Consider the following 6,000-nt stretch of genomic DNA (forward strand, 5'->3'; position numbering starts at 1 on the left):
AGCATCACAGCGAGTGTTGTGCAGCCTGGAAAACAGCAACCCTGCAAAGCCCCAGGTACTACTTAGTGGGAACAACACAGGACAGTGACAGTTAATGACTGCAATTAAAATTGCAGAACTTTTGCAGTTTGACCGGTGATCAATCCATGGCATTACAGTCTATTTTTCAAGCAATTGAAAAAAAATCACTGTATTTGGTTTACAGATGTTCCTCAAGTGGAAGAAGAAGACACATTCTCCTACACCATTGCTACAATTAGTAGCCTGATGTGTTTCTGTTTCTGTTTGTACTTGTTAGTCCTTTTAATTGCATGTATATTGCAATGTGAATGACCGGCACAAATTTGGATATGGGAATCTGGTCCAGTTTAAGCCTTTCTGATGTGTCTGTCTTCACCAGTAGAAACAAAGGCAGCATCCGAGCAAACAGAAAATACTGTGGTATTTCTGGAGGTATGAGGGAATGCTTTGTACTTCCGGGGTACAAACAGTATTTCTGCTTGGCAATAGCTATGCTAGAACTGATAATTTTTCAATTATTGTCTTTTTAAATCCCAGATATTGAAAACCTGATTTTTTAAATCGATTTTGTAACTTTTCTTGATATAGCTTGATACAGCACCCTAAAATCTTCCACCTAACTGGGTAATTATATTTTGTTTCTAAGACGGAAATGTTTTAAATTTCTCATTATGTTAAGTGCCTCCCAAAGATGCTTTGAATATTGGCCAAAAGCATGGCTGGGGGATGATTGAGATCAACTACATGACTGTCAAAACAAAACTCCCAGAGCGGTGGGTACCCCTAGGAAACTGGACATCTCAGAAAAATTAAAACACCCAACCCAGAGAGCAGGAGCTGAGAGTTGAGGCAGCATCTGCCCTGCCTTGAGTGCCCTGGGCACCTTGCCATGCTGGCTCTGAAACTGAATTAATTCCTTTGTCATTTAAGATGAAGTTTTGTTAGGAGAAAATTAGGAGAAAAACCAGTAAAAACTGTAGTTTCTCAGCAGTGAAACAGAAAAAGCGTTACCTTTTCACAAAAAATTAGGAGAAAAAACAGTAAAAACTGTAGTTTCTCAGCAGTGAAACAGAAAAAGCGCTACTTTTTCACAAAGCCTGAAGTGCTGATTCTCTCCTGACATGGCAGACTGAGGGTGTCTCCAAAAACCCATAAATAGCTATATCTGATCCCAGCAACAGTGATCTGCAAAGCTATGAAGCCATCTCTGCTTTTCAAGTTTCTGATGCAAGCTCCTTGCGTAATACCTCAGGCTTCCAGGTAGAGGAACTGTAGCCAGCCCATAAGGCTGAGCGCATATCTTATGTACCTCGAGGCCAGAAGAGCCTGACCTTTAGATGATCTTCGGAAGATGATGAATAATGCATTGCATCTCCCAGAAGGCTGATTTCTGCCCATACAGTAGCTGACAGTTTTCCTGACATCAACCAACTGTGTCAGCTTGTATCTTTTCGAAAAAGGTTCTGGGGTTATTGAGAAGAAAAACCTGTAAAGCAGAGGAAGGACTGCTTCGAAATGAAGTCAAAAACTATTGCAACCATCAAATGGGAGTGAGCTGTGGGACAACCCTGCTGTCACACAGCGCCTGCAATGTTTGGATTCTCATGAGCACAATAAAATCTATTGAAGCAGAAACATCAGCAGGGCTGGAGAGAGACAGCAGAAACTGAGGGCTGGGAGAGCACTTCTGAGGAGTTAATTAGTGTTGTGTTGGTGTTAGTGGGTGAGCAGACCTGTGAGCAAGGACATATATTTGTGAGGTTATTTAGAAGCTCCCAAAGAAGCTCTCTTCATTGGCAAATGACAGCATTGAGCCAGCACTGACACACATACTAGCTCCTATGAGAGATAATTTAGATGTTGCTTGTTACAGAAAAGGCATTATGGGATAAAGTCCAAATCCTTTGGTTCAAAGAAAGCTTCAGGGCTGCCTCAGCCTAGCTGCCTGCAATCTCCAGCCAATTCCCACTGGGCTGGGGCTGTCTCCAGGATCTCAGGGATCCCTGGGATCAGCAAAACATCTCTGCGCAAGGGGACTCCGGGCAGGTTGTGGACCAGCACCCTCCTGTGCAAGGAAAGGCTTGTCTGCCTCTGCTCCCCCATCCCCTGGGGTTGCCAATAAAAACAGCTGTTGTTCCCTGTCCTGAGTCACTAAAGTGACTTTCAAGCCCAGAGGGAATTTTTGAAGTGATTTAATGTGTAGAGGTTTACACCTGTTTGGGGACAGGTAAAGCACCCAAGCCTTGCTTTGGAGCTTTTGAAAATGCTGTGTCGTACCAATTAGCCACACACATGTTTGCAGGGTAAGAATGACGCTGCTCGATTTTCCCTTGCTTTTCTGGGCTAGACCATCTCCTGTGAGCAAGCCCTGCAAAGTGCCCCAGCTCTTGCCCTCAAAGTGCAGTGTGGATGTCGTGGTGGCAGAAACGGCCCATGGTTCCTTCTGGTGTGGTTTTTGGGCAGTGCAGCTCTTTAATGCTGTCCTGCTCCCTTTGCCATCCTTCTTGGTGTTTGCCAGTGCTCCAGTGTGCTGTCTGCCTGTTTGCTCCAGCCTGGTGCTCGCAACAAAGTTGAGGTCGTCTTAACTGCTTTTAATAGCGGGGTGGATGCTATTAAATTAAAATGCATCTCTTAAATGAGAATAATTATTTAGACATGGCAAATGCCTCAGCTAAAGGGCCTTTAGGGGAAGGGCTAAGTTGCAGGGAACCACATTTTCTGCCAGCATAACTTCTCTGAAGCCAGTGCAACATCTTCTCCTAAAAAAGATTGTGTGCAGGGGATTGCATCCATCAGCAGGATTGGGACTACTTGGAAATAAGAGCACAGACTTCTTTTAAAACATAATAAAAAATGTGCTTCTCTGTAACTTATTACACATTCCTTATGCATAAGCTGACAGCAGTTGTATTCCTTACATGCTTTGCTGAATTACAATCTTAAGCACTTGTATGATTTTAAGCACCTGAAGAGCTTAACTGACTTTTCTGGATGCTGTTTGTGCCAAATGTGATGTCAGGATTACAATGCAGACATACGCTACAGTCTAACCAGGTAAGATTACTGTTTTTTACTGAAGCATGTTTGGTGTCTTATTTCTCTTGGAGCTTTATCTTCTGGGATGGCTCTCTGAACTAATCATTGCTCCAAGGTCTTCTCCATGCCTTTGGAAGATAACATCCCTCTTGTTGGGACTTGCTGCTTAAACCACATGGGAATAAAGGGCCATTTGACTCATCAGGCTGCCTTAGACCTGCTGCGGTCCTCCAAAGCAGGAGCTGGGGCTTCCAGGGTCTGCAACGCTCTGCAAGAGGAAAGCCGGGACAAGCGAGACAGAAATTCAGTGTCTCATCACTGTGAGCAGTGGGTAGGAGAATGTCTCCAGAAAATACCCATCATTTACAGGAGAGGATTGCTGAATGTGGCTCACTGTGTTCCTCTGACTGGCAGGTCTGCACTTGCAACCCTAGGTGAGGCTGGGCTCCCTGAAGGCTGCACCCACCTGGTTGAACTGGAGCAAAGCCCTTCCTGGGAAGGGGTGAGATGGACACCAAACCTTTCTCAGCTGCTCTTCAGCCAGCATCTTCTATCACAAGGAAAGATGACAAATTGTTTGTTGAATTATTTAAGATATTACTGACTGGTTATGAATTATTAAAGGGTTTATTACTTACCATTTGGATGGCAACTCAGCGCAGAAAATCACAAGCCTTCAAGAAACCCGAGGCCGGCCATGGCTTACCAGACATGCTGGGGACACGGGGGTGAGCCGAGGCGGTGGGCGCAGCAGCATCTGGCGTGAGAAAAGGCACGGCTGGAGCCTGGAGTGTGTTGCAGCCCGCACTGCTGCAGATGGCTTTGCCACTGCAGTCTCACAACCTCCTGCCACTCCCTCCCACACTGCTTTTATTTAATATTTGCATTATGGCAGTGCTAGGAGCTAGGACCCCTTGGTACCATGCACCAAATGAACGTACCACAGAGACAATCCTTGTCCTAATGGCTTGCTCCCTATTACTGTGATTTTCTTATTAATTAAACTATCTTAATGTAAGAGATGACATCACTAAAGCAAGAATATGCTAATTCTCATCAGTAAATGCATAGGCTTTTTTAATGGTTTTGCTCAGTTGATGATATATACCAACCCTTTTTTCCTCCTTTCCAGCCTCGCCCCATGTTTGGAGTTTTTCCGTTCTCTTTTAATTTTCCCATTCCTTGAAACTGTAATCATGTGCTGGTCATTAGGACTTCTGTTCAATGCATACTTATCCTTTGTGGTCACCATTCAAGAGTCGGAGATTAGTGATCAAAGAAAGAGTCTACCTTATCTTGCAATGTTATTTTGAGAAAGACAAAGCAAGGAGATAAAAGTAGCCCCGTTTGGACATGCAGCTCTGCTTAACAATACCTCCACATCAGTGTCGAGACAGTCAGGATTGGGCATGTGGTTAAAATATAACTCATTGGAGCAAAAATTCTGCTAATGAGTTCTGACTATATAACATAGCTGCCAAAAAGAAGAGGTTCACAATTGCACTTTTGGCTGAGAAAGATGAGTTTGATTTGCGGGTATATGTACATCATGGAATCCAGCATCCACAGGGTAGTAGTCAGTGATGGCTGGAAATCTCTCAAAGTGTTTGAGTCCAGTCAGCTGAATATGTTTGTCCTTAAAACGCACTGTTTTTTATTTAGTATCCTGTGTTCGTTTTTCCTCCCTTGCAAACATTTCAGTCTTTCAGCCCAGGAACTGATTAAACCACCCAGTAAACACAGTACAGATGTCAAAGTGAAAAATTCACAAGCTATTCATAACAAGCCATCTGCTGAAAATCATTTGTCTAAACTATTTGGGGAAAATTTACGAAGTAATGAAAACACTCAGAGATATTTGGGAAGATTCTAATTTCCAGAAATCAAGAGAAGACCTAATGATATGTTTTGGATACAACTGAAATCTTTATAGCTTGTTGCAGGGTTTGGGATAATAAATGTTCTTTGGCCTGCCGTGCTAAGTACTGGCCGCTCAGTTTTGAAGCACAAAAACCTTTTTCGTGTTTATGATTACCCTACAAGAACGAGCAGTTTGGGGATAGTCCGTGATCTGCTTTATATTCCCAGGGCGATAAATGGCTGAACTCCCACTCAGGCTATATTTGGACTATATTGGAAATCCAACCTTCAGAAATTCAAACCACCCAAACCATAACATACAGTTTTGCTCAAGAAAAGGCATATCTAACCTTCAACCATTTTTTATTCAGGCAAATAGTTGTTTCTTTGGCCATTAAAACTGTTTTGCTAGTGCCGTATCCTGTTTTTTTCAGAGGTCCTGCTGAGTTCCAGAGATGGGCTGTTTCATTTGCTGTGGTTCCAGGAGCACGCTTCTCCGTTCTCTGCATCTCCACTTTACGCTAGTTTACACACTGGTGCTTTGACAGACACCTGAGCTGGCTAAAGTGTTTTTTGTGTGTGAAATGCACACTTGGGCCCCTGGGAGATGTATTTGCTGGTAGATCAGAGATCTCACTTTAAACCACAAGCAATTTCCTGAATAAGGCTTAAAGTGAAATAAGAAAGAAGGGGAAAATATTGACATATTCAGAGGACATTTTGCAGCACATCACTTAAATCCTTCTCCCCAGCATATAGGCTGAGTAAAGGTTAATCCTACAGCATATAAAATCCCATCAAATCTGCGCTCCCTCAATATATGCATTTCCAGGAGGAATTCCTCTGACTGGGCATAGCTGGCAGCCACTTGGAATGATGTCTCAGAGCTTCAGTGGAGATCTGGGTTCATCAGTCTCCAGTGGATATAGAAGTCACAGGGGGACATTGCTGCTGTGCACATGCAGGATGAGGGCTTCCTTTGTGGGGCAACCATGTGGACCAAGAAGAAAGACATCTCCAAAAGCCCACACCAAGAGGCAGTTGTCAGTGATTTCACTCTGGAATTAAAGGACCTGAGGTCAA

The sequence above is a fragment of the Columba livia genome, chromosome 2 (genome assembly GCF_036013475.1).
Source record: "Columba livia isolate bColLiv1 breed racing homer chromosome 2, bColLiv1.pat.W.v2, whole genome shotgun sequence".
NCBI lineage: Eukaryota > Metazoa > Chordata > Aves > Columbiformes > Columbidae > Columba > Columba livia.